The 27,304-nt window shown below is 36.3% G+C and overlaps 1 pseudogene; it reads right to left on the bottom strand.

Annotated features, from left to right (window-relative positions):
- Nucleotides 1–7,248: 7,248 nt before the first annotated feature.
- LOC118519661 (small ribosomal subunit protein eS4, X isoform-like) lies at nt 7,249–20,391 on the bottom strand (annotated as a pseudogene).
- Between the last annotated feature and the right edge of the window lie 6,913 nt (nt 20,392–27,304).

The raw sequence follows: 27,304 nt of genomic DNA, 5'->3' as shown, positions 1-27,304 counted from the left end.
ACTGTTTCCTTTGCTGTGCAAAAGCTTTTTATCTTGATGAAGTCCCAATAGTTCATTTTTGCTTCCCTTGCCTTTGGCGATGTTTCTAGGAAGAAGTTGCTGCGGCTGAGGTCGAAGAGGTTGCTGCCTGTGTTCTCCTTTAGGATTTTGATGGACTCCTGTCTCACATTTAGGTCTTTCAACCATTTTGAGTCTATTTTTGTGTGTGGTGTAAGGAAATGGTCCAGTTTCATTCTTCTGCATGTGGCTGTCCAATTTTCCCAACACCATTTGTTGAAGAGACTGTCTTTTTTCTATTGGACATTCTTTCCTGCTTTGTCAAAGATTAGTTGACCATAGAGTTGAGGGTCCATTTCTGGGCTCTCTATTCTGTTCCATTGATCTATGTATCTGTTTTTGTGCCAGTACCATACTGTCTTGGTGATGACAGCTTTGTAATAGAGCTGGAAGTCCGGAATTGTGATGCCGCCAGCTTTGTTTTTCTTTTTCAACATTCCTTTGGCTATTCGGGATCTTTTCTGGTTCCATACAAATTTTAGGATTATTTGTTCCATTTCTTTGAAAAAAGTGGATGGTATTTTGATAGGGATTGCATTGAATGTGTAGATTGCTCTAGGTAGCATTGACATCTTCACAATATTTTTTCTTCCAATCCATGAGTATGGAATGTTTTTCCATTTCTTTGTGTCTTCCTCAATTTCTTTCATGAGTATTTTATAGTTTTCTGAGTACAGATCCTTTGCCTCTTTGGTTAGATTTATTCCTAGGTATCTTATGGTTTTGGGTGCAATTGTAAATGGGATCGACTCCTTAATTTCTCTTTCTTCTGTCTTGTTGTTGGTGTATAGGAATGCCACTGACTTCTGTGCATTGATTTTATATCCTGCCACTTTACTGAATTCCTGTATGAGTTCTAGCAGTTTTGGGATGGAGTCTTATGGGTTTTCCACATAAAGTATCATATCCTCTGCAAAGGGTGAGAGTTTGACTTCTTCTTTGCCGATTTGGATGCCTTTTATTTCTTTTTGTTATCTGATTGCTGTGGCTAGGGCTTCTAATACTATGTTGAATAGCAGTGGTGATAGTGGACATCCCTGCCGCGTTCCTGACCTTAGGGGGAAAGCTCTCAGTTTTTTCCCATTGAGAATGATATTTGCTGTGGGTTTTTCATAGATGGCTTTTATGATATTGAGGTATGTACCCTCTATGCCTATACTCTGAAGAGTTTTGATCAAGAAAGGATGCTGTACTTTGTCAAATGCTTTTTCTGTATCTGTTGAGAGGATCATATGGTTCTTGTTCTTTCTTTTGTTAATGTATTGTATCATGTTGATTGATTTGCGGATGTTGAACCAACCTTGCAGCCTAGGGATAAATCCCACTTGGTCGTGGTGATTAATCCTTTTAATGTACTGTTGGATCCTATTAGCTAGTATTTTGGTGAGAATTTTTGCATCCATGTTCATCAAGGATATTGGTCTGTAATTCTCCTTTTTGATGGGGGCTTTGTCTGGTTTTGGGATCAAGGTAATGGTGGCCTCAGAAAATGAGTTTGGAAGTTTTCCTTCCATTTCTATTTTTTGGAACAGTTTCAGAAGAATAGGTATTAATTCTTCTTTAAATGTTTGGTAGAATTCCCCTGGGAAGCCATCTGGCCCTGGGCTTTTGTTTGTTGGGAGATTTTTGATGCCTGCTTCAATTTCCTTAATGGTTATAGGTCTGTTCAGATTTTCTATTTATTCCTGCTTCAGTTTTGATAGTTGATACATCTCTAGGAATGCATCCATTTATTCCAGGTTATCTAATTTGCTGGCATATAGTTGCTCATAATATGTTCTTATAATTGTTTGTATTTCTTTGGTGTTGGTTGTGATCTCTCCTCTTTCATTCATGATTTTGTTGATTTGGGTCATTTCTCTTTTCTTTTTGATAAGTCTGGCCAGGGGTTTATCAATCTTGTTAATTCTTTCAAAGAACCAGCTCCTAGTTTCGTTGATCTGTTCTACTGTTCTTTTAGTTTCTATTTCATTGATTTCTGCTCTGATCTTTATTATTTCTCTTCTCCTGCTGGGTTTAGGCTTTATTTGCTGTTCTTTCTCCATCTCCTTTAGGTGTAGGGTTAGGTTGTGTACTTGAGACCTTTCTTGTTTCTTGAGAAAGGCTTGTATTGCTATATACTTTCCTCTTAGGACTGCCTTTGCTGCATCCCAAAGATTTTGAATAGTTGTGTTTTCATTTCCATTTGTTTCCATGAATTTTTTTAATTCTTCTTTAATTTCCTGGTTGACCCATTCATTCTTTAGTAGGATGCTCTTTAGCCTCCATGTATTTGAGTTCTTTCCAGCTTTCCTCTTGTGATTGAGTTCTAGTTTCAAGGCGTTGTGGTCTGAAAATATGCAGGGAATGATCCCAATCTTTTGGTACTGGTTGAGAGCTGATTTGTGACCTAGGATGTGATCTATTCTGGAGAATGTTCCATGGGCACTAGAGAAGAATATGTATTCTGTTGCTTTGGGATGGAATGTTCTGAATATATCTGTGAAGTCCATTTGGTCCAGTGTGTCATTTAAAGTCTTTATTTCCTTGTTGATCTTTTGCTTAGATGATCTGTCCATTTCAGTGAGGGGGGTGTTAAAGTCCCTCACTATTATTGTATTGTTGTCGATGTGTTTCTTTGCTTTTGTTATTAATTGCCTTTTATAATTGGCTGCTCCCATGTTAGGGGCATAGATATGTACAATTGTTAGATCTTCTTGTTGGATAAACCCTTTAAGTAGGATATAGTGTCCTTCCTCATCTCTTATTAGAGTCTTTGTTTTAACATCTAATTTTTCTGAGATAAGGATTGCCACCCCAGCTTTCTTTTGGTGTCCATTAGCATGGTAAATGGTTTTCCACCCCCTCACTTTCAATCTGGGGGTGTCTTTGGGTCTAAAATGAGTCTCTTGCAGACAGCATATCGATGGGTCTTGTTTTTTAATCCAATCTGATAGCCTGTGTCTTTTGATTGGGGCATTTAGCCCATGTACATTCAGGGTAACTATTGAAAGATATGAATTTAGTGCCATTGTATTGTCTGTAAGGTGACTGTTCCTGTATATTGTCTGTTTTCCTTTCTGGTCTATGTTGCTTTTAGGCTCTCTCTTTGCTTAGAGGACCCCTTTCACTATTTTTTGTAGGGCTGGTTTCGTTTTTGCAAATTCCTTTAGTTTTTGTTTGTCCTGGAAGCTTTTTATCTCTCCTTCTATTTTCAATGACAGCCTAGCTGGATATAGTATTCTTGGCTGCATATTTTTCTCATTTAGTGCTCTGAATATATCCTGCCAGTCCTTTCTGGCCTGCGAGGTCTCTGTGGATAGGTCTGTTGCCAATCTAATGTTTCTACCATTATAGGTTACAGATCTCTTCTCCTGAGCTGCTTTCCGATTTTCTCTTTGTCTCTGAGACACATAAATTTTACTATTAGATATCGAGGTGTTGACCTATTTTTATTGATTTTGAGAAGTGATCTCTGTGCTTCCTGGATTTTGATGCCTGTTTCCTTCCCCAAATTAGGGAAATTCTCTGCTATAATTTGCTCCAATATACCTTCTGCCCCTCTCTCTCTTTCTTCTTCTTGTGGGATCCCAATTATTCTAATGTTGTTTTGTCTTATGGTATCGTTTATCTCTCGAATTCTGCTCTCGTGATCCAGTAGTCATTTAGCTCTCTTTTTTCTCAGCTTCTTTGTTTTCCATCATTTGATCCTCTATATCACTAATTCTTTCTTTTGCCTCATTTATCCTAGCAGTTAGCACCCCCAAATTTGATTGCACCTCATTAATTGCCTTTTTGATTTCTACTTGGTTTGATTTTATTTCTTTTACTTCTCCAGAAAGTGTTTCTCTAATAACTCCATGCTTTTTTCAAGCCCAGCTAGTATCTTTAAATTGATGATTCTGAACTCCAGATCCGACATCGTACTAATGTCTGTATTGAGTAGGTCCCTGGCAGTCGGTACTACCTCTTGTTCTTTTTGTTGAGGTGATTTTTTCTGTCTTTTCATTTTGTCCAGAGGAGAACAGATTAATGAGAGAACAATATGCTAGCCGGGTAACAACGTCCCCAGAAAATATACTCTAAACAAATCAGAAAAGACCTGAAGCAGGGGGAAAAGAAAGGGAAAGAGAGAAAAAAGAAAAAGAAAAAAAAAGAAAAAGAAAGAGATAAAGATAAAAAGAAACAAAAACAGAACAAAACAAACAAACAAAAAGATTATGATCAAATGTGATCAGGCTGGTACATAGATTAGTGCCACACACTAGATTTTGGGTGTATTTTGGTCTGTTAGAAGAAAGTGCCTCCCAAAATTTTAAAGAAAGAAATACTTATATATGTACAAAAATAACGGTTGATATGATGAATGGATGGAATATGACTGTAAAGATGAAAATTATAAAAAATTTTATAAAAGGAATTGATAAGAAGTTGTTTGAAAAAAGAAAGAAGAGGATTTAAAAAAAAAGAAAAAAAAAGGGAGAGAATGTGATCAGGCAGGGGAGTAGAAAAAAACCATACACTAGAGATTTAGGGTATATTTTGATCTGTTAGAAGAAACTATTCAAAATTTTAAAGAGAGAACAACTTATATATATATGCCAATAATAAGGGTAACTACTATGAAGGGATAGAATATGTCTCTAAAAATGAAAAATAAAAATGTTTTTTAAAAAAGGGATTGATAAGATGTTGGTTGAAAAAGGGAAAAAGAAAAATTCAAAAAAAAAAGACAGTTTAAAAAAAAGACAGTTAAAAAAAATTAACTTTGAAAGACTACAGAATCATGGTAAAAAAGCCATGGATTCTATGTGCAGTATTCCCCTAGAGCTGGAGTTCTGCAGTTCTCATTGATCGGGAAACTTGGTCTTGGCTGGCTGTTCTCGCTGATCTTCTGGGGGAGGGGCCTGTTGCCGTGGTTCCCAAATGTCTTTGCCGGAGGCAGAATTGCCCCGCCCTTGCCCCATCCGGGCTAAGTAATCTACTCGGGTTTGCTCTCGGGAGCTTTTGTTCCCTGCAAGCTTTCCGTACAGCTTTGGAGGCGGAGAGTGAAAATGGCGGCCTCCCAATCTCCGCCCCTGAGGAGCCGAGAACTTGGGCCCCGCTCCTCAGTGCGCCCCCAGAGAAAAGCAGTCAGTCCCTCCCGTCTCCCCGGTCTCCGGCCGCACTCCGTGCTCACCTGGCCTGTGACCGCGCGTTTCTATCTCTGGCGCCCGACCCCGTGTGGAGTCTCCAAACCCAGCAGATCCCTGTGGTGCACTCTTGTGCCTCTCCTCTCGGGGGAGGAAGGTGAGTCTCCCCGGATCTGGTGCTTGTTGGGTCCCTGCTGGAGGAGCAGTGGCCCGACTGTGCCCCGGATCATGGTTTATGACACCCCCGAGCTGAGAGCCCGCTCCTCGGCTCCGTCTCTGCAGCCGGCTTCCCCGCTCTGATACCTGGGAGCTCTGCCGCACTCAGGCACCCCCGGTCTTTCTGTGACCCTGAGGATCCTGAGACCACACTGTCCCACGAGGGTTCCACCCCCCGCTTAGCCACCAGAGTGAGGTCCCTCAGCGGAGCGGACTGCTAAAAGTTCCGATTTTGTGCTCCGCGGCTCTATCACTTGCCAGAAGCGGCCGACGGAGGCCCCTCCCCCACCGTCTATCCTCCTGAATATCGCCTCAGATTCACTTCTCCACACGTCCAACCTTCCAGAAAGTGGTCACTTTTCTGTTCCTTTACTCTAATTTCTATTATTTCCTTCTTTCTACTGGCTTTGAATGTGGCTTTCTCTTCTTTTTTTACCTACTTAAGGTATAAGGTTAGGTTACTGACTTGGGATCTTTATTTTTTTTAAAGATTTTATTTATTTATTTGACAGAGAGAGACACAGCAGGAGAGGGAACACAAGCAGGACGAGTAGGAGAGGGAGAAGCAGGCTTTCTGCTGAGCAGAGAGCCTGATGCGTGGCTCGATCCTAGGGCCCTGGGATCATGACCTGAGCCAAAGGCAGACGCTTAATGACTGAGCCACCCAGGCGCCCTGGGATCTTCATTTTTGATATAGGTATCACTGTTAAAAATTCCTGCAAACACAATTATCATTTTGGTATGTTGTCTTTTCATTTTATTCATCTCAAATTATTTTCTGATTTTGCTTGTAATTTCTTCTTAGACCATTTGGTTATTTAAGAGTGTGTTATTTAATTTACACATATTTGCAAATATTCCAGTGTTCCTACTGCTATTGATTTCTAGTTTCATTCCATTGTGGTAGGAGAAGATACTTGGTATGATTTCAGTATTTTAAAATGCATTGAGACTTGTTTTTGCAGCCTTAAATGGTCTATTCTGGAGAATGTTCCATGTGTACTTGAGGAAAACATGTATTTCAGTGTTGGTAGGAGGAGTGTTCTGTATATGTCTGTTAGGCCCAATTGGTCTATAGTGTTGTTCAAGTCATCTGTTTCATTATTTATCTTCTGTTGAGCTGTTCTATTCATTATTGAAAGTGGGGTATCAAAGTCTCCTACTATTATAGAACTGTTTCTACAATTCTGTCAGTTTTTGCTTCATATATTTTATGGTTCTGTTTTTAGATGTAAATATATTTATAATTGATGCATTTCCTTGATATATTGACCCTGTTATCAATCTATAATATCCTTCTTCATCTCATAACAATTTTTAACTTAAAGTCTATTTTGTCTGATATTAGTATAGCAACACCAGATCTCTTTTTGATACTATTTGCATGGATATCTATTTTCCATCCTTTCTTTTTCAAACTATTTGTATCTTTGGATCTAAGGTGAAACTCTTACAGACATCATATAGTTGAATCATTTTTTAAAATCCCTTCTACCAAGCTCTGACTTTTAACTGGAGTCTTTAATCATTTAAATTTAAAGTAATTACTGATAAGTAAGGATTTACATCTGCCATTTGTAATTTGTTTTCTATAATGCCATACCTTTTACGTTTTTAAATTTTTCATTAAAACCTTGTTTTATGATTTTTTTTCTTGTGTAGCATTTTTATTACTGCCTTCTTTCTTTTTCTGTATATCTTAAAACTTTTTTTTCTTCATGGTTACCCTAGGGATTACAACTAACATCTTTATTTTTGTGTTGTGTGCTGCATTATCTTCTTCTTCTTATTATTATTATTATTTTCAGTTAGCTGCATTATCTTTAAGTAGAAGGGCTTCCAGTCATGTCACCTACAGACCATTTTACCCACTGCTCTGTTTGGCCATAAGTTTCTTGGCTCTCTCTTCAGCAATGATGAGGTGGATATCCTTTCCATGGAGATGAGAAATCCATGGTTTTTTGCCTTTGCCAGTAACAAAAATGTTGGAGAGCCAGGTGGCAAAGCTGTTGCCATTGGCATCTTTCACATGACCTACATCAAAAGAACCAGAGAGTGTCTCTGTTGGTGATCACACCAATTTTTCCCAGATTAGCACCTCTAGTCACCATACAGAGATTACCAGTGTCAAAATTGATCAAGTCAGTAATCTTTACACTCTTAAAATCAATCTGAATGGTGTCATTAACCTTGATGAGGGGATCAGGATAGCAGATGGTATGAACATCATGGGTCATCAGATAAGGGATTTCTTTTGTCCCCAGAAAGGTCTTTCTCACTTTGCACAACTTATACTTTGCCTCCTCAGGTGTAATATGATGAGCAGCAAAGTGACCTTTGGTGTCATAGATGAGGTGAGAATTCTCTATAGTCTTGTCAATGCTGGTGACATTCATAAAACCACCAGTGTGGGTGATATTAGTTCTGACCCTGCCATTAATCTCTTGATAAAATACTGCAAACAGATCTTTATTTCATCTTCTGTTAGGGCATACTTAAGTCTGTTCCTTAGGAAAAATGATGAGAGAGAGACATTCTCTCAGCTTATGGGAACCAGTAAATGGATTAGGGACAAACACACTGGTCAGTTTATCCAATGTACATGCTTTGGAGCTTTTTAACTTGGTGAAGCCTCAAAAGTTCATTTTTGCTTTTGTTTCTCTTGTCTTTGGAGGCATGTGTAGCAAGAAGTTGCTGTGGCCAAGGTCAAAGAGGTTGCTTCCTGCATTCCCCTCTAGAATTTTGATGGATTCCTGTCTCACATTTAGGTTTTTCATCCATTTTGAGTTTATTTTTGTGTATGGTTGAAGAAAGTGGTCAGTTTCATTCTTCTGCACATGGCTGTCTAATTTTACCAAGACCATTTGTTGATGAGACTGTCTTTTTTCCATTCGATATTCTTTCCTGCTTTGTTGGAGATTAGTTGACAATAGAGTTGAGGGTCCATTTCTGTTCCATTGATCTATATGTCTGTTTTTATGCCAGTACCATACTGTCTTGATTACAGCTTTGTAATAGAGGTTGAAATCCAGAATTGTGATGCCACCAGATTTTTTTTTTTTTTTAACATTCCTTTGGTATTTGGGGTCTTTTCTTATTCCATACAAATTTTAGGGTTGTTTATTCCAGCTCTGTGAAAAATCTTGATGGTATTTTGATAAGGATTGCACTGATTGTGTAGATTGCTTTGGGTAGCATAGACATTTTAACAATATTTGTTCTTCTGATCCATGAGACTGGAATGTTTTTCCATTTCTTTGTGTCTTCCTCAATTTCTTTCATGAGTATTCTGTAGTTTCCTGAGTACAGATCCTTTGCCTCTTTGGTTAGATTTATTCCAAGGTATCTTATGATTTTTGGTGTAATTGTAAATGGGATCAATTTTTGATTTCTCTTTCTTCTCCGTCATTGTTAGTGAATAGAAATGCAACAGACTTCTGTGCATTGATTTTATATCCTGTGACTTTGCTGAATTCCTGTGTCAGTTGTAGCAAATTTTTGGTGGAGTCTTTTGGGTTTTCTACATAGAGTATCATGTTATCTGTGAAGAGTGAAAGTTTTACTTCTTATATGCTGATTTGAATGCCTTTTATTTCTTTTTGTTGTCTGATTGCTGAGACTAGGACTTCTAGTACTATGTTGAACAATAGTGGTAGAAGTGGACATCCCTGTTGTGTTCCTGACCTTAGGAGAAAAGCTCTCAGTCGTTCCCCATCGAGAATGATATTCGCTGTGGGCTTTCCATAGATGGTTTTTATGGTATTGAGGAATGTTCCCTCTATCTCTACACTCTGAAAAGTTGTAATCAGGAAAAGATACTGTATTTTGTCAAAGGCTTTTTCTGCATCAATTGAGAGGATCCTATGGTTCTTTTCCTTTCTTTTATTAATGTGGTGTATGACTTTGATTGATTTGCAGATGTTGAACCACCATTGAAGCCCAGAAATAAATCCCACTTGGTCGTGGTGGATGATCCTTTTAATGTACTCTTGGATCTGATTAGCTAGTGTCTTGGTGAGAATTTTTGCATTCATGTTCATCGGGCATATTGGTCTGTCATTCTCCTTTTTAGTGGGTCTTTGTCTGGTTTTGGGATCAAGGTAATGCTGGCCTCATAGAATGAGTTTGGAAGTTTTCCTTCCATTTCTATTTTCTGAAACAGTTTCAGAAGAATAGGTATTAATTCTTTGAATGTTTGGTAGAATTCTGCTGGGAAGCCATCTGACCCTGGACTTTTTTTGGTGGAAAATTTTTGATTACTGATTCAATTTCTTTGCTGGTCATGGGACCTGTTCAGGTTTTCTATTTCTTCCTGTTTTGGCAGTTTATATGTTTCTAGGAATGCATCCATTTCTTCCAGATTGCCTAATTTGTTGGCACATAGTTGCTCATATAGTTGTTTGTATCTCTTTGGTGTTGGTTGTGATCTCTCCTCTTTCATTTATGATTTTATTTATTTGGGTCCTTTCTTTTTTATTTTTCTTTTCCTTTTTTTTTTTTTTTTTAAAGATTTTATTTATTTATTTGACAGAGCGAGAGAACACAAGCAGGGGGAACAGTTGAGGGAGAGGGAGAAGCAGGTTCCCCGCCAAGCAGGAAGCCCGATGTGGGGCTCAATCCCAGGACCCTGGGATCATGACCTGAGCTGAAGGTAGACATTTAACCATCTGAGCCACCCAAGCGCCCCAGTCCTTTCTCTTTTCTTTTTGGTCTGGCTAGGGGTTTATCAATCTTATTGATTCTTTCAAAGAACCAGCTCCTAGTTTCATTGATCTGTTCTGTTTTTTTTTTTTTTCTGTATCATTGGTTTCTGCTCTAATATTTATTATTTCTCTTCTCCTGCTGGATTTAGGCTTTATTTGCTGTTCCTTTTCCAGCTCCTTTAGGTTTAATGTTAGGTTGTGTATTTGAGACTTTTCTTGTTTCTTTAGAAAGGCTTGTATTGCTATATACTCCCCTCTTAGGACTGCCTTTGCTGCATCCCAAAGATTTTGGACTGTCATGTTTTCATTTTCATTTGCTTACATGTATTTTTTAAGTTCTTTAATTTTCTGGTTGACCCATTCATTCTTTAGTAGGATGTTCTTTAACCTCCATGTATTTGTGGTCCTTCCCAATTTTTTTTGTAGTTGACTTCAAGTTTTAAAGCATTTTGGTCTGAAAATATGCGGGAATAATATCAAACTTTTTTACCAGTTGAGGGCTGATTTGTGACCTAGTATGTGATCTATTCTGGAGAATGTTCCATGTGCACTCGAAAGGAATGTGTATTCTTATGCTTTAGGATGAAATACTCTGAATGTATCTGTTAAGTCCATCTAGTCCAGTGTGTCATTCAATGCCATCGTTTCCTTGTTGATCTACTTAGATGATCTGTCCACTGCTGTGAGTAGGGTGTTAAAGTTGCCTACTATTATTGTATTATTATCAATGAGTCTTTAATATTGTTATTAAGTGGTTTATATAATTGGCTGTTCCCAAGTTAGGGGCATAAATATTTACAATTGTTAGCTCATCTTGTTGGATAGACCTTTTTATTATGATATAGTGTCCTTCTTCATCTCTTATTACAGTCTTTGGTTTAAAATCCAGTTTGTTTGACATGACGATTGCTACTCCAGCTTTCTTTTGATGTCCATTTGCATGATAAATGGTTCTCCACCCCCTCACTTTCAATCTTCCAGTACTATGTTAAATAACAGTGGTGAGTGTGGATATCCCTGTCTTGTTCCTGATCATAGAGGAAAAGCTCTCAGTTTTCTCTATTGTGGATGATATTAGTTGTGGGCTTTTATATGTGACCTTTATTATGCTGAGGTACGTTTCATCTCAACCTACATTGTTAAGAGTTTTTATCATGAATAGATGTAATTTGTCAAATCCTTTTTTTCATCTATTGAAATGACCATTTTTTTTATCCTTTCTCTTATTGTTGTGATGTATCATGTTGGTTGATTTGCGAATATTGGACCCACCCTGGCAACCCAGGAATAAATCCTACTTGATTATGGTGAATGCTTCTTTAATATGAAGTTGGATTCTGTTTTTCTAGTATTTTATTGAGAACATTTGCATCCATGTTCATGAGGGATATTGACCTGTAGTTCTCTTTTATAGTGGAACCTTTGTCTGGTTTCAGTATCAGGGTAATGCTGGCCTAATATAGTGAATTTCAAAGTTTTCCTTCCTGTTCTATTTTTTGGAATAGTTTTATAAGAATAGGGGTGCCTGGGTGGCTCAGTCGTTAAGCGTCTGCCTTTGGCTCGGGTTGTGACCCCAGGGTCCTGGGATCGAGCCCCACATCGGGCTCTCTGCTCAGCAGGAAGCCTGCTTCTCCCTCTCCCACTCCCCCTGCTTGTGCTCCCTCTCTCGCTGTGTCTCTCTCTCTGTCAAATAAATAAATAAATAAAATCCTTAAAAAAAAAAAGGATAGATAATAACTCCTCTTTAAATGTTTGTTAGAATTCACCTGTGAAACCATCTGGCCCTGGACTTTTATTTGCTGGGAGTTTCTTGATTACTGATTCAATTTCTTTTTTGATTACTGATTCAATTGGTCTATTCAAGTTTTCTATTTTTTCCTGTTTTGGTTTTGGTAGTTTGTATGCATTTCAGAATTTATCCATTTCTTCATGGTTGTCCAATTTGTTGACCTAGAGTTTTGCATAATATTCTCTTATAATTGTTTGTATTTCTGCGGTGTTGGTTGTTATTTCTCTTCACATTTTTGATTTTATTTATTTGAGTCTTTTCTTTTTTTCTTGATAATTCTAGCTAAAGTTTCATTGATTTTATTGATTTTTTTCAAAGAACCAGCTCCTGGTTTCATTGATCTGTTTTATTGTTTTTTAGTTTCTATATCAATTATTTCTGCTTTAATCCTTATTATTTCCTTCCTTTTGCTTGTTATACGTTTTGTTTGTTGTTCTTTTTCTAGCTCTTTTAGGTGAAATGTTAGGTTGTTTATTTTAGATTTTTCTTGCTTTGGGAGTTAGGCCTGTATTATTATGAACTTCCTTCATAGATCAGCTTTTGCTTTATCCCAATATTTTGGACTGTTTTATTTTCATTTTCATTTGTGTCCATGTACTTTTAAAATTTCTTCTTTTGGGGCGCCTGGGTGGCTCGGTCGGTTGAGTGTCTGCCTTCGGCTCAGGTCATGATCCCAGGGTCCTGGGATCGAGCCCCGCATTGGGCTCCCTGCTTGGCAGGAAGCCTGCTTCTCCCTCTCCCACTCCCCCTGCTTGTGTTCCCTCTCTCGCTGTCTCTCTCTCTGTCAAATAAATAAATAAAATCTTTAAAAAAAATTTCTTCTTTTATCCTGTTGACTTATTCATTGTTTGGTAGCATGTTATTTATTATTTATTTATTATTTATTTATTTATTTATTTATTTTATAAAGTAATTTTTAAAATCATTTTTGTGAGGTTTTATTTATTTATTTGACAGAGAGATAGCGAGAGCAGGAACACCAGCAGGGGGAGTGGGTGAGGGAGAAGCAGGCTTCCCGCTGAGCAGGGAACCCGATGCGGGGCTTGATCCCAGGACCCTGGGATCATGACCTGAGCCAAAGGCAGATGCTTAAGGACTGGGGACCCAGGTGCCCCAGGTAGCATGTTATTTAATTTCCATGTATTTTTGGTCTTTCCAGAATTTTTTCCCTGTAATGTGATTGACTTCAGTTTCATAACATTATGGTCTGAAAAAGTTTATGATATGTCTTTGATTTTCTTGAGTCTGTTGAGATTTATTTTGTGGCCTACTATGTGATGCATTCTGGAGAATGTTCCATGTGCACTTGAAATGAATGTGTATTCTGCTGTTTTCGGATGGATTGTTTTTAATGTATCTGTTAAATCCACTGTTCCAGTCTGTCATTCAAAGCCATTATTTCCTTGTTTATTTTCTGTTTAGATGATCTGTCAATTGATGTAAGCAGGGTGTTAAAGTTTCTATTAACACTGTAATATTATCAATTAGTTCCTTTATGATTTTTATTTACTGTTTATGTATTTGGGTATTCCTATGTTGGGTGCATAAATATTTGCCAATGTTGTATCTTGTTGGATTGTCCCTGTTGTTATTATATATTGTCCTTTTGTCTCTTCTTACTGTCTTTGTTTTAAGGTTTATCTTGTGTGATGTAAATATTGCTACTCCAGCCTTCTTTTGACATCCATTTATACGATCGATGTTTCTCCATACCCTCACTTCCAAACTGCAGGTGACTGTATGTCTAAAATAAGTCTCTTTTAGGCAGCATATAGGTGAGTTTTTTTTTTTAAATCAATTTTGTCACCTTATGTCTTTTCATTAGAGTGTTTAGTCCATTTACATTCGAAGTAATTTTTGATTGATATGATTTATTGTCATTTTATTATTAGCTTTGTGATTGTTTCTGAAAATTTTCTCTGAGCCTTTCTTGTCTTTCTCTCTTTTGACTTTCTTTAGTGATATATTTGGATTTTTCTCTTTATCCTTTGCATATTTATCAGTGGCTTTTGATATATGGTTACCATTAGGTTTGTATATAACCTCTTCTGCATATAGCTCTTTATATTAAATTAATGGTTGTTTAAGTTGGAACCATTTCTTTAGTCCTCTCCTCCCCAAATTTTAGGTATATGTTATTATATAATACATCCTTTTATTTTGTGAGTTCCTTAAATGTTTTTTTTACAGAAATACTCATTTTTACTGTGTTTGTGTTTCCTACCTTTGTACTGTCACTTGTTCTCTCCTTTCTACTCAAATAGTCTCCTTTAATATTTCTTGCAGGGATGGTTTAGTGGTCATGAACTCCTTTAGTTTTTGTTTGTCTGAGAAACTTTATCTCTTTTTCTATTCTGAATGTTAGCCTTACTGGATAGAATATTTTTGGCAGCAATTTTTCCCACTCAGCACTTTGAATATATCATGTTACTTCATTCTGGCTTGGAAACTTTCTGCTGAGAATTCTCCCCCTTCCCTTATGGGTTTTCTTTTGTAACTTACTGTCTTCTTTTGTCTTCTTGCATTTAAAATTATTTCTTTATCACTATATTTTGACAATCTAATTAGTATATGTCTTGGTGTGCATTTGTTTTTGTTGATCTTACTGGATCTGGATGTGTGTTTCTTTCCCCAGATTAAGGAAGTTTTGAGCTATTATTTCTTCAAATAAATTTTCTACCCCCTCTTCTCTCTCTTATTCTTCTCTGAGTCCTATAATACTAATGTTATTTCATTTGATGGAGTCACTGAATTCCCTACATCTATTCTCATTTCACATAATTTTTTTCTTTCTTTTTTGTTCAGCTTGATTAATTCCATTACTCGTCTTCTAGGTCACTATTTCATATTTCATTCCTCTGCTTCTTCTTGCCTGCTGTTCATTCCATCAAGTGTGTTCCTCATTTCATTTATTGAGCCCTTTATCTCTGCTGTGTTTTTCTTATCTATATGTTAAGTGTCTCACTCATGTCTTCCACTCTTTTCTCAAGTCCAGTGAGTATCTTTATGATCATTACTTTGAATACTCCATGAGGCATGTTACTTGTGTCTGTTTTGCTTAGATCTCTAACCATTGCCTTGCCCTGTTCTTTCATTTGGGATAAAGTTCTCTGTTTTCTCATTTTGTCTACGTTTCTGTGTCCATTTTCATTTGTTAGGAAAGTCAGCTATGTCTCCTGTTCTTGCATGTAATGGCCTTATGTATAAGAGGTTCTGTAGTTCCTTGTTGTGTGCTGTTTCCTATTCCACAGGGCCTGGCACTTCAGGAAGTATCTTTCAGTGTGTGCTGTGTGTGCTCTGATGTTTTGTTTTTGCTGCTTTATCCTTCAGGCCAATAGTCTGCAGAAGCTCTCCTTGCCTGTTGTGGCCAGTGTTTGGTCACTGGCTTCAATGTAGTATGTTGTAACTAGATGTGTTCTGGTCTGCTTGTGAAATAAGACCTGTCACTGCTGTCCCTGGAACTGAGGTCTTGCAAAACTCCCAGGTAAGGAGGTATGGTGTTGGCAGTGATTTGGGCTAGTCTTCTGGGGGTGTACTATGCTGGGACTGAGGCAACGTGACTGGGAGGGTGGTTCTATGGTGTGCTGGGGGAGTAGGGCTTGGTGTGAGCAAGTTAGGTAGCAAGTGTTGGCACTGCCCTGGTTCCCACAGGTGCCTCTGTGTTCATGCTGAAGGGAAGGAAAATGGTACTGACCAGTTCCCTTGTTCCTGGAGGGGGTCTCTTTGTGAACATTTTAGCACTGGGATGTGCTCTGAGATGAGGTAATAACCTCTCTACTCTGTGCCCAAGGTGTTCTTCTGATCACCGTTTCCACACTGTATGTTCCCTGGCTCTTTGCCCTGCTTTCTCTCCAAGAGCAGCCCCAATGTCCTCTGAGCTCTCCCAGAGCCAAACATACTGACCTTTAAAACTCCAGGCTTTAAACCCTGATGGTTGCAAGAATTCATGAAATCCAGCCCCTCTTGATTTCCAAGAAAATTGTCAGGGAATTTGTTTTCTCCCTATGCTCCTCTGTGTATTAGTTTGTCTCTCACCCTTCTCCATAACTGTGACTTCCTCCCCACTGTAGTGATTCCATTTCTCTCTTCTGACTTTCATTAGTGATAGAGAGTGAGTCTCCACACTTACTATCTTCTTCAACATGGCCTCTTCCTTACCTTTAGCCGTGGAGTTTGTTCTGCCAATCTTTAGGTCAATTTCTTGAGTATTTAGGGTGATTTGATAGTTACCTAGTTGTATTTGTGGGACAAGGTGAGTCTAGGGTCCTCCTTTTCACTGCCATCCTCTAACTCCCACTCACTATTGTCACAAATTATATCTTTATACATTGTGTATTCATTAACATAGATTTGTAATTATTTTTAATGCATTCATTATTTAAATATTATTGGAAATAAAGAGGATTCACAAACCAAAATTGCAACAATACCAGTTTTTGTATTTATCTATTTTTGTTACCTTACTGTTCTTTATTTTGTCAGATGACTGAGTTATTGTCTAGTATTGTTTTATTTCTATCTGCAAGAGTTCCTTTCATATTTGTTGTAGGGAAGGTATGCTAGCAATAAGTTCTCTCACTTTTTGTTTATCTGGGAATATCTTCATTTCTCCATCATTTTTATTTATTTATTTTTATTTATTTATTTATTTATTTTTTAAAGATTTTTTATTTATTTGATAGAGAGAGACACAGTGAGAGAGGGAACACAAGCAAGGGGAGTGAAAGAGGGAGAAGCAGGCTCCCCGCCGAGCAGGGAGCCCGATGCGGGGCTCGATCCCAGGACTCCGGGATCATGACCCGAGCCGAAGGCAGATGCTTAACGACTGAGCCACCCAGGCGCCTCTCTCTCCATCATTTTTAAAGGATGGATTGCTAGGTAGAAATTTCTTGGTTGACAGTTTTTTTTTCTTTCAGTACATTATATATGTCCTGTCACTGCCTTGTAGCTTCCATAGTTCCTGGAAGGAAATTTGCTGATAATCTTATTGAGCATCTCTTGTAAAAATTAAATTTCTTCTTTCACTTCTTTTATGATTGTTTCTTTGTCTTTGTCTTTTGACAAAATGACTACTGTGTCTAGATATAGATCTCTTTGTGTTTGTCCTACTTGAAGTTTGTTGAGCTTCTTGGATGTGTTTATTAATATCTTTAATCAGATTTGTGATATTTTGGCCATTATTTTTTTAGATTTTTAAAAATCCCTTTTCTCTCTCTTCTTCTGGGACTCCTATTATGTGTATATTGATGTATTTTAGGGTATCCCACAGGTTCTGTTTATTTTTCTGTATTTTCTCTTTTGTTCCTCAGATTGGATAATCTCAATTGACCTATCATTAAGTTCTCTGATTCTTTCTTCAGCCTGCTCAAATCTGCTGTTGAATCCCTATGGTAAATTTTTTATTTCAGTTACACTTCTTAGTTCCAGAATTTCTATTTGGCTCCTTTTTGAATCTTTTCATTGATATTTTCTATTTGGTGAGACATCATTCTCCCTGTTTCATTTGGTTCTTTGAATATATTGAAGACAGTTGATTTAAAAACTTTTTCATGTGGGGCCAATGTCTGGGCTTCCTTAGAGATAATTTTTATTCATTTATTTTTTTTCCTGACTGGTTCATACCTTCTTGTTTCTCTTTGTTCCATATAATTTTTTTTTGTTGTTAAAAAATGGACAGTTCAAATATTATAATATGGCAACTCTGAAAATCATATTATGGAAGTCAGATTCTCCTCTCTCGCTGGGGTTTATTGTTGCTACTCATTGTGTGTTGTTTATTTAGTGGTTTTTTTGTAAGCTCTTTGTTTAAAGTCTGTATTCTTTGTGGTGTTTAGGCACTGAAGTTAGTATTCCATTATCTTAGTGGACAACTATTTTTTTAAAAGATTTATTTATTTATTTTAGAGAAAGCACAAGAGAGAGTGAGTGGGGGGACAAGCAGAGGGAGAGGGAGAGAGAAAATCCTGAAGCAGACTCCCTGCTGAGTGCAGAGCCCAAAGCGGGGCTTGATATCAGGACCTTGAGATCACAACCTGAGCTGAAATGAAGAGTCAGCCACTTAACCAACTGAACCACTGAGGTGTCCCAGTGGTCAACTGTTTTTTTAAAAAAATTTTTTTAGGGGGCGCCTGGGTGGCTCAGTCATTAAGCATCTGCCTTAGGCTCAGGTCATGATCCCAGGGTTCTGGGATCAAGTCCTGCATTGGGCTCCCTGCTCAGTGGGAAGCCTGCTTCTCCCTCTCCCATTCCCCCTGCTTGTGTTCCTGCTCTCACTATCTCTCTCTGTCAAATAAATGGATGAAATCTTAAAAAAAAAATTTTTTTTTAATGTTTGGAGCCAAGAAAAAAAAAGAGAAAATGAAAAAAAATACTTTGCTATTCTTTGAAGATTGGTTCTGTATTGGAATACTCTTTCAGTGCTTAGCCCGGATATTTACAACTCTACTTTAGCATTTATTTCCTGTTTGCACCAAATCTAAAGGTGAGCCATAGTTGAAAGCTTAGGCTCTTCTCAGGTCTTTTCTGAACAGGTATTCAGCCCTAGGTATGAATGTCACATTCTTCTCCACTTCAGCTTTAGTGAGAAATAACGACATACTTCATTGTATAATTTTAAGGCATACAACATGACGGTTTGATTTACATATATTGTGAAATTAGTACCACAGTAGTTTCGGCTAACATCCATCTTTTCATATAGATACAATAAAAAGAAAAGAAAGAATAAAAAAAAGAAAAAATGTTTTACTTGTGATGAGAACTCTTAGGACTTACTCTCTTAACACTTTCCTATACAGTTGACCCTTGAACAACATGGGTTTGAACAGCATAGGTCCACTTGCATGTGGATTTTTCTTTTGATAAATACAGTAGACTTCTATAAATGTGTTTTCTTTTCCTTATGATTTTCTTAAATACTATCTTATTGTCTCTAGTTTACTTTTTTAAATGTTAATAACAACTTTATTTGTAATAATAAAAAATCGGAAACAACCCAAATGCCAATTAGCATGTGAATGGTTAAATTAACTGTGATGTATCCATATAATAGAATACTATTCAGCAATGAAAAGTGATGAGCTATTAATATACCCAACAATATTGATGAATCTCAAAATAGTGCTAACTGATAAAATAAACTGGAACCAAAAACATACATATTATTCAATTTTTATAAAATTTAAGTAAATTCAAACTAACTTATAGTATTGTAAAGTGTAACAATGATTTTTAAGGTCCAAGGAGCAGGGAAGAGAGGAAGAGAAGAGAAACAAAAGAGCATGAGGAAACTTTGGGAGGATGGAAATGTTCATTATTTTGATTTTGGAATGATTTCACAGATGTGTGTGCATGTGTCAAAATTATCAAATTATCTATTTTATATAAATGCAGTTATTGTATGTTAATTTCCTCAAAAAAACCTGTTAAAATAAAAACATATATAATATTTCACTTATATCAATGATATGGTAGATTAACAGCTACTCCACATCCTCTCCAACATATTGTTAGGTTTTTAAATTTTAAGTATTCTCGTTCTAAAGTTTTATTTTAATTTCCCTGCAAAATAATATTTAGCACGTGTTCCTATGCTTATTGTCCTATGCTTATCTTTTTTGAGCTGCCTGTTTATTATAGACACTCACTAGCTAAAGATCATCTAGTTTACTTTAATGTAAGAGTACAGTATGTAATACATATACAAAATACGTGTTAATCTACTATTTATGTTATTGGTAAGGCTTCCAGTCAACATTAGGCTGTTAATAGTTAAAATTTTGGGGAGTCAAATGTTATATGCAGCTTTTTGACTGCACAGAGGGTGGCACTCCTAACTCCCACATTGTTCAAGTGTTAACCATAAAGCATACAACAGTGTTATCTACAGTCATCTGGTTGTAAATTATATCCCTAGTACTTATTTATCTTATAACTGGAATTTTGTACCTTTTAATCACCTTCCTCCGATTTTTGCTCCCTGTCTCTGATAACACAAGTCTGATCTCTTTTCCTATAAGTTTTTTTTTTTTTTTTAGATTCCACATATAAGTAAGATAGTATAGTATTAGTCTTTCTCTGTCTGACTTATTTCTCTAAGCATAATGCTTTTAAGGGCCATCCGTGTTGTCACAAATGGTAGGAATTCCTTGTATTTTTATGGCTAAATAATATTCCATTTTATATATACCACAGCTACTTTATCCATTCATCCATTGATGGACACTTAGGTGTTTCCATGTCTTGGTTATTATAAAAAATGCTGCTATGAACATGGGGTACAGATATCTTTTTTGAGTTAGTGTTTTCATTACTTTTGAATATATTCTCAGAAGTTGAATTGCTGGATCATATGGTAGTTCTATTTTTAATTTTTTGAGGATGATCCATGCTATTTTTCATAGTGGCTATACCAATTTACAGTCACACCAAAAGTGTACAAGTGTTCCCTTTCCTCCACATCCACATTTATCTCTTCTCTTTTTGGTGATGGGTATTCTAACAGGAATGAGGTCATATCTCATTGTGGTTTTGATTTGCATTTTCCTAATGACTAGTGATGTTGAGCATCTTTTCATCTTCCTGTTGGCCTTCATATATTTTCTTTGGAGAAATGTCTATTCAGGTCCTTTGCCCATATTTAAATCGGGTTATTTGTTTTGTTGCTATTCAGTTGTATGAGTTCTTTATATGTTTTGGATATTAACCCCTTATATGATATATACTCTGCAAATATTTTTTTCCCTAGTCCATGAGTTTTCTTTTCACTTTGTTTATGGATGTGACATTCTTGATACCCCCATATACCAGTATACACTAAAGCTTTAAAAAGCCTCTTTTCCTCCCCAATTTGCCTTTCCATCATTTTCATTGCCAGGCTTTCTGATCTGTCTATTGCTTGTCCCAACTGTTTTTTCTTGGCCCAGGCTATTGTGTCCAATATTTTTGCCTTAAAATCCTTTTGACAAAAGATGACCAGGAAGCCATCCCAGTACTGATAATGCTCCAAGTCAGTGAAAACAGCCAAGAATTTCCAATGGTCATTAAGAAGCCACCAGATAGTTCAAAACACACAACCACAATTAAAAAAATATAAAGCCTGTATTTATCCCTCTATCAGTAGCAACCTCTGCGAGACTGTGGGCTGCTGTCTTCAGACCATGCCAGACTTGGGAGTGGGGGATGGTAAGCAAAAATTTTGAGTGCCATAGTGCTTCCCTGCAGAATACAGTAGCTTCTTTCATCATTAAAATTTCCCCTGGTTGTTCTCAGTTTTTGAATAGATTCTACAGTTCTACAAAATGTGATTCTTGCAGTTTTTTTCCAGTTTACTTATTTATTTTTTTGGAGGGGACAGAGCCCTGGAGTTCCCTACTCTGCCATATTCAGTGATGTCACTCTAACTCAAACTTTTACCATTAATGCTCAAGTTTAAACTTGAGGGTTTTTTTTTTTTTTTTGGACTTACTCTTTTACATATTTCCACTGGTGTTGAACTAGATTACAAAAAATACTTTAAAATACCCAGGATATGAGTGTTATATGGAACTAATGAATTGTTGAACACTACATCAAAAACTAATGATGTACTATATGTTGACTAATTGAACATAATAAAAAAATACCTCAGATAACAAAAATAAAATTTCAAGATTATTACTGTAGTATTGAATTTTTCTTACTCTCAGCATCAATTACATTCCATTTTGTTGTAAATATCATAAACTACTTTTTACATGCTATAATTCTTCAATTTGTATATTTTTCTACATTCCTTTCTAGAGGGCAAGGACTATATTTTTTTCATCTTTGCATATCCAGTATCACCAAGCACAGAGTATCATACACAGCTGTGATCAATAAGCCTTTGTTGGATGAATGGATTTTATGTTACATCTTCTTAAAGAGACTATCACTCCAACACATAAAATGAATTTGAAACAAACCTCTACTGAAATATCATCTCAAAGAGACATAAAAACTAATGCTTTAAATTAGTTGCTGCTATCATATCCACTTCCTTTAATTGATTTTCTTGGATTCCCAGTGAGAAGAGTGACTCAGGACTTCTTACCTGCTTCACTCAAGGTTCACTTACTTCTAGATTGTTTATGTATTTCTAGCTCCTATTTCAGTTGTGGAATAACTTTTAAAAATGCTAAGTAGCTCCTGATAAAAGTGCTTAGTAATCCTATTTTTCTTCTAGTCTTTATCTAGTTTTCTCACCTTATTTCATTATTTCTCAAGATTATCACCTTGACACTATTAAGTTTTCAGGTAGCAGCAGCGTACTCTGAAGGCAAAAGCCCATAGAAGAGAGCAGAGGCATTGGTATTAGTAATAGGGACATGGGTTCAAATTTGATTCTGGCTTTGCCATTTACTGGTGGTATTGGCTTTGCAAGGTTAATAATTAAAGTATCATTTTCTTTACCTAGAAAATAATAATTATATCTCAATTACAGTTTAACTTGAACATTAAATAAAACGGCACATGAGAAAAGCTTGATATTAATTACTCATTTGAGAAATTATTAATTATTATTTACAATAAATTTGGCAATTAGATTAGCCTTATTTACAAGATGCGTAACTCAATTAAGGTGTTGACCAGTATAGAAAATTATTCAAATAACCTTTGAATTTTGCTATCATAAATTCTAAAACCCAGAAATCCAATATCTAGGTGCAATACCATTACAAGGAAATAGTCTGAATACTAAAGCTCTTTTCTTTCCTTTTCAGATCATTCAGAGTATTACTCCTTTTTGGCTTTGGTTACTTAATAATTATCCACAGTGTATTCCCTTAAAACAATCCTGAAGAGTCTGACACCTATTCATATCAATTCGCTTTTATTTATTTGTTTTCCAAATTTTTAATTAAATTCTAGTTAGTTAACATATAGTGTACTATTGGTTTCATGAGTAGAATTCACGATTCACCACTTACATATAACACCCAGTGGTCATCCCAACAAGTGCCCTCCTTAAAACCCATCACCCATTTAGCCCATCCCTCCACAACCTCCATCCATCAACCCTTAGTTTGTTCTGTATCATTGAGTCTCTTAGAGTTTGCTTCCATCTCTCTTTTTTCCCTTCCCATATATTCATCTGATTTGTTTAATAAAATCCCTGTATGAGTGAAATCATATGGTATTTGTCTTCCTCTAACTGCTTATTTTGCTTAACATTATACTCTTTAGCTCCATCCACATCATTGAAAATGGCAAGGTTTCATTCTTTTTGATGGCTAAGCAATATTCCATTGTATATATGCACCACGTTTTCTTTATCCATTCATCAGTTGATGGACACTTTATGCTCTTTCCATAGTTTGGTTATTATTGATAATATTGTTATAAACATCGGGGTGCATGCACCCCTTTGAATCTGTATTTTTGTATCCCTTGGGTAAATACCTAGTAGTGCAATTGATCTGTCATAGCTTAGTTCTATTTATAACTTTTTCAGGAAGCCCATAGTATTTTCCAGAGTGGCTGCACCAGTTTGCATTTCCACCAACAGTGTAAAAGTGTTTCCCGTTCTCCACATCCTCGCCAACACCTGTTGTTTCCTGTGTTGTTAATTTTAGCCATCCTGACAGGTGTGAGGTGGTATCTAATTGTGGTTTTGATTTGTATTTCACTGATGATAGTGATGTTGAGCATCTTTTCATATGTCTGTTAGCCATCTGGAGTTCCTCTTTGGAAAAGTGTCTATTCATGTCTTCTGTCCATTTCTTAACTGGATTATTTTTTTCGGAGGGAGGGTTTAATAAGTTATTTATAGATTTTGGATACCTACCCTTTAGCTTTGTTGATTGTTTCCTTCACTGTGCAGAAGCTTTTTATCTTGATGAAGTCCCAATTGTCCATGTTTGCTTTTATTTCTCTTGCCTCCAGCAACATGTCTAGTAAGAAGTTGCTATGGCCAAGGTCAGAGAGGTTGCTGCCTGTGTTCTCTTCTAAGATTTTGTTGGTTTCCTTTCTCACATTTAGGTCTTTCATCCATTTTGAATTTATATTTGTATATGGTGTAAGAAAGTGGTCCAATTTTATTCTTCTGCATGTTGCAGTCCAGTTTTCCCAACACCATTTGCTAAGGAGACTGTCTTTTTTCCATTGGATATTCTTTTCTGCCTTGCCAAAGATTAGTTGACCATATAGTTGTGGGTCCATTTCTGGGTTCTCTATTCCATTCCATTGATCTGTGTGTCTGTATTTGTGCCAGTACCATACTGTCTTGATGACTACAGTTTTGTAATATAGCTTGAAATCTGGAATTGTGATGCCTCCAGTTTTGTTTTGCTTTTTCAGAATTGCTTTGGCTATTTGGGGTCTTTTGTGGTTCCATACAAATTTTAGGATTGTTTGTTCTAGCTATGTGAAAAATGCTGGTGGTGTTTGATGGGGATTGCTTTAAATATGTAGACTGCTTTGGGTAGTATAGACATTTTAACAATGTTCTTCCAATCCATGAACGTGGAATACTTTTCCATTTCTTTGTGTCCTCTTCAATTTCTTTCATAAGTGTACTATAGTTTGCAGAATACAGATCTTTTACTTTGTTAGATTTGCTTCTAGATATCTTATTGTTTTTTGTGCAATTGCAAATGGGATTGATTCCTTGATTTCTTTTTCTGCTGCTTCTTTATTTGTGTATAGGAATGCAACAGATTTCTGCACATTGATTTTATATCCTGTGATTTTGCTGAATTCATATATGAGTTCTAACAATTTTTTGGTGGAGTCTTTGGGTTTTCCACATAGTGTATCAGGTCATCTGCAAATTGGCAGATTCCTTGGCAATTTGGATGCATTTTATTTATTTTTCTTGTCTGATTGCTGAGGCTAAGACTTCTAGTACTATGTTAAATAGTAACGGTGAGAGTGGACATCCTTATCTTGTTCCTGACCAGGAGTTTTTTCCCCATTGGTGATGATATTAGCTGTGGGTCTTTCATATATGGCCTTTATGATATTGAGGTATGTTCCATCTATCCCTACGCTGTATGTTAGTACATTAGTACATTATAATATTTGCTTCCATCCTCTCTGGCCTACTTTGTTGAGGATTTTTATCAGGAAAGGATGCTATATTTGTCAAATTCTTTTTCTGCATCTATTGATAGGATAATATGGTTCTTATCCTTTCTTTTATTAATATGGTATATCACAACGATTGATTTCCAAGTACTGAACCACCCCTGCAGCCTAGGAAAATCCCACTTGCTTGTGGTGAATAGTTCTTTTAATGTACTGTTGAATTTGATTTGCTAGTATTTTATTGAGAATTTATCCCTCCATGTTCATCAGGGATATTGGCCAGTAATTCTCTTTTTTGGTGGGGTCTTTGTCTAGTTTTGGAATTAAGGTAATGCTGGTTTTGTAGAATGAGTTTCGAAGTTTCCCTTCCATTTCTATTTTTTGGAACAGTTTGAGAAGGATAAATATTAACTCTTCTTTAAATATTTACAATTGTTAGATCTTGATAGATAGACCCCTTAATTATGATATAGTGTCCTTCTTCATCTCTTGTTACAATCTTTGTTTTAAATCTAGGTTGTCTGATGTAAGTATGGCTTCCCTGGCCTCTTTTGATGTTCATTAGCATGATAGATAGTTCTCCGTCACCTCACTTTCAATCTGCAGGTGTCTTTAAGTCTAAAATGAGTCTCTTGTAAGCAGTGTAAAGATGGATCTCATTTTTTTAATGCATTCTGATACCCTATGTCTTTTGATTGGCACATTTAGTCCATTTACATTCAAAGTGATTATTGAAAAATATTAACTTAGTGTCATTTTGTTACCTGTAGAGTTGGTGTTTCTGGTGACATCCTCTCATCCTTTCTAGTCTTTGTTGCTATTGGTCTTTTTCTCTCCCCTCAAAGTATCCCCTTTAAAATTTCTTGTGGGGCTGGTTTAGTGGTCACAAACTCCTTTAGTTTTTATTTGTCTGGGAAACTCTTTATCTCTCCTTCTATTCTGAATGATAGCCTTGTTGGATAAAGAATTCTTGGCTGCATATTTTCCTCATTCAGAACATTGAATATTTCCTTCCACCATCTCTGGCCTGCCATGTCTCTGTGGGCAGATCTGCTGTGAGTCTATTCTGTCTTCCCTTGTAGGTTAAGGACCTTTTTTTCCTTTGCTGTTTTCAGGATTAATTCCTTGTCTGTGTTTTTGTGAATTTGACTATGATATGCCTTGACAATGGTCCACTTTTGTTGAATTTAATGGGAGTTCTCTGTGCTTCTTGGATTTTGATGTCTGTGTCCTTCCCCAAATTTGGGAAATTGTCAGCTATAATTTGTTCAAATAAACCTTCTGTCCCTTTATCTCTCTCTTCATCTTCTGAGACTCCTATGGATACAGATGTTAGTACATTTTAATAAGTCTCTGCACTCCCTAAGTCTACCTTCGTGGTCCATTACCTTTCTTTCCTCTTCTTTCCAGCTTCATTATTTTACATATTTTTAAATTCTACATCACTGATTTGCTCCTTTGATTCATGCATCCTCATTTTTATGGCCTCTACTTGGGACTACATCTTGATACATCATTTTTAATTTTGACCTGACTTGGGACTACATCTTGATACAGCATTTTTAATTTTGACCTGACTAGATTTTAGTTCTTTTATCTCTGTAATAAGGGATTTTCTAGTGTCTTCTATGCTTTTCTGAAGCCAGCTAATATCCTTACAATCTTTGTTTTAAATTCTAGTTCAGACATCTTAAGTATATCTGTATTGATTGAATCCCTGCCCATGAGTTCTATCTTGTGTTGTTTCTTGAGGTTGAATTCCTCCATCTTGTCATTTTGTTCAGAAAAGAAAAGAAGAAAGAGAAAAAAAGCCCACCAAAAAACAAATGAAAAAACCCAAAAAACAAACAAAAAACAAAAACAACACAAAAAACAAAGAAAATGAAGAAAAATAGAAAAAACAAGGAAAACGAAAACACAAAACAAGAAAAAAAACCTAACTAGATCCTGAGTGTGTTTTGGTGTGCTTGTTAAAAGAATGTAGATTCCAAAATAAAAAAAATACAATGAAATATAGTAAAATGAATGTAGAGAAAAAGATATATGGAAAGTATATATATATAATTTTTTTAAAAATTAAGAATAAAAAATTCAAAAAAGGAATTTGAAAATATAAGCCAATAAATGAATAAATAATAAAAATAAAATAAATAAAATAAAAGTAAACAGGAAGCTTGAGCCTATTTCCCTTAGAGCTGAAGCTTTGCAGCACTCTATGATCAATAAACTTGGCCTGAGCCAGTTGTTTGTGCTGGTCTTCTGGGGGAGGAGCCTGCTGAGCTGATTTTCAGGCCGACTTGTTTCAGTGGAAATGCTTCTCCAGGCAGCAGGTGCGCGGGTCTTGGTGTGTTCATCTTGGCCTTCACTAGGTGGCGCTGTTT

This window comes from Halichoerus grypus, chromosome X (genome assembly GCF_964656455.1).
Source record: "Halichoerus grypus chromosome X, mHalGry1.hap1.1, whole genome shotgun sequence".
In the NCBI taxonomy this organism is placed as follows: Eukaryota; Metazoa; Chordata; class Mammalia; order Carnivora; family Phocidae; genus Halichoerus; species Halichoerus grypus.
This window is presented reverse-complemented; position numbering and strand designations above follow the sequence as displayed.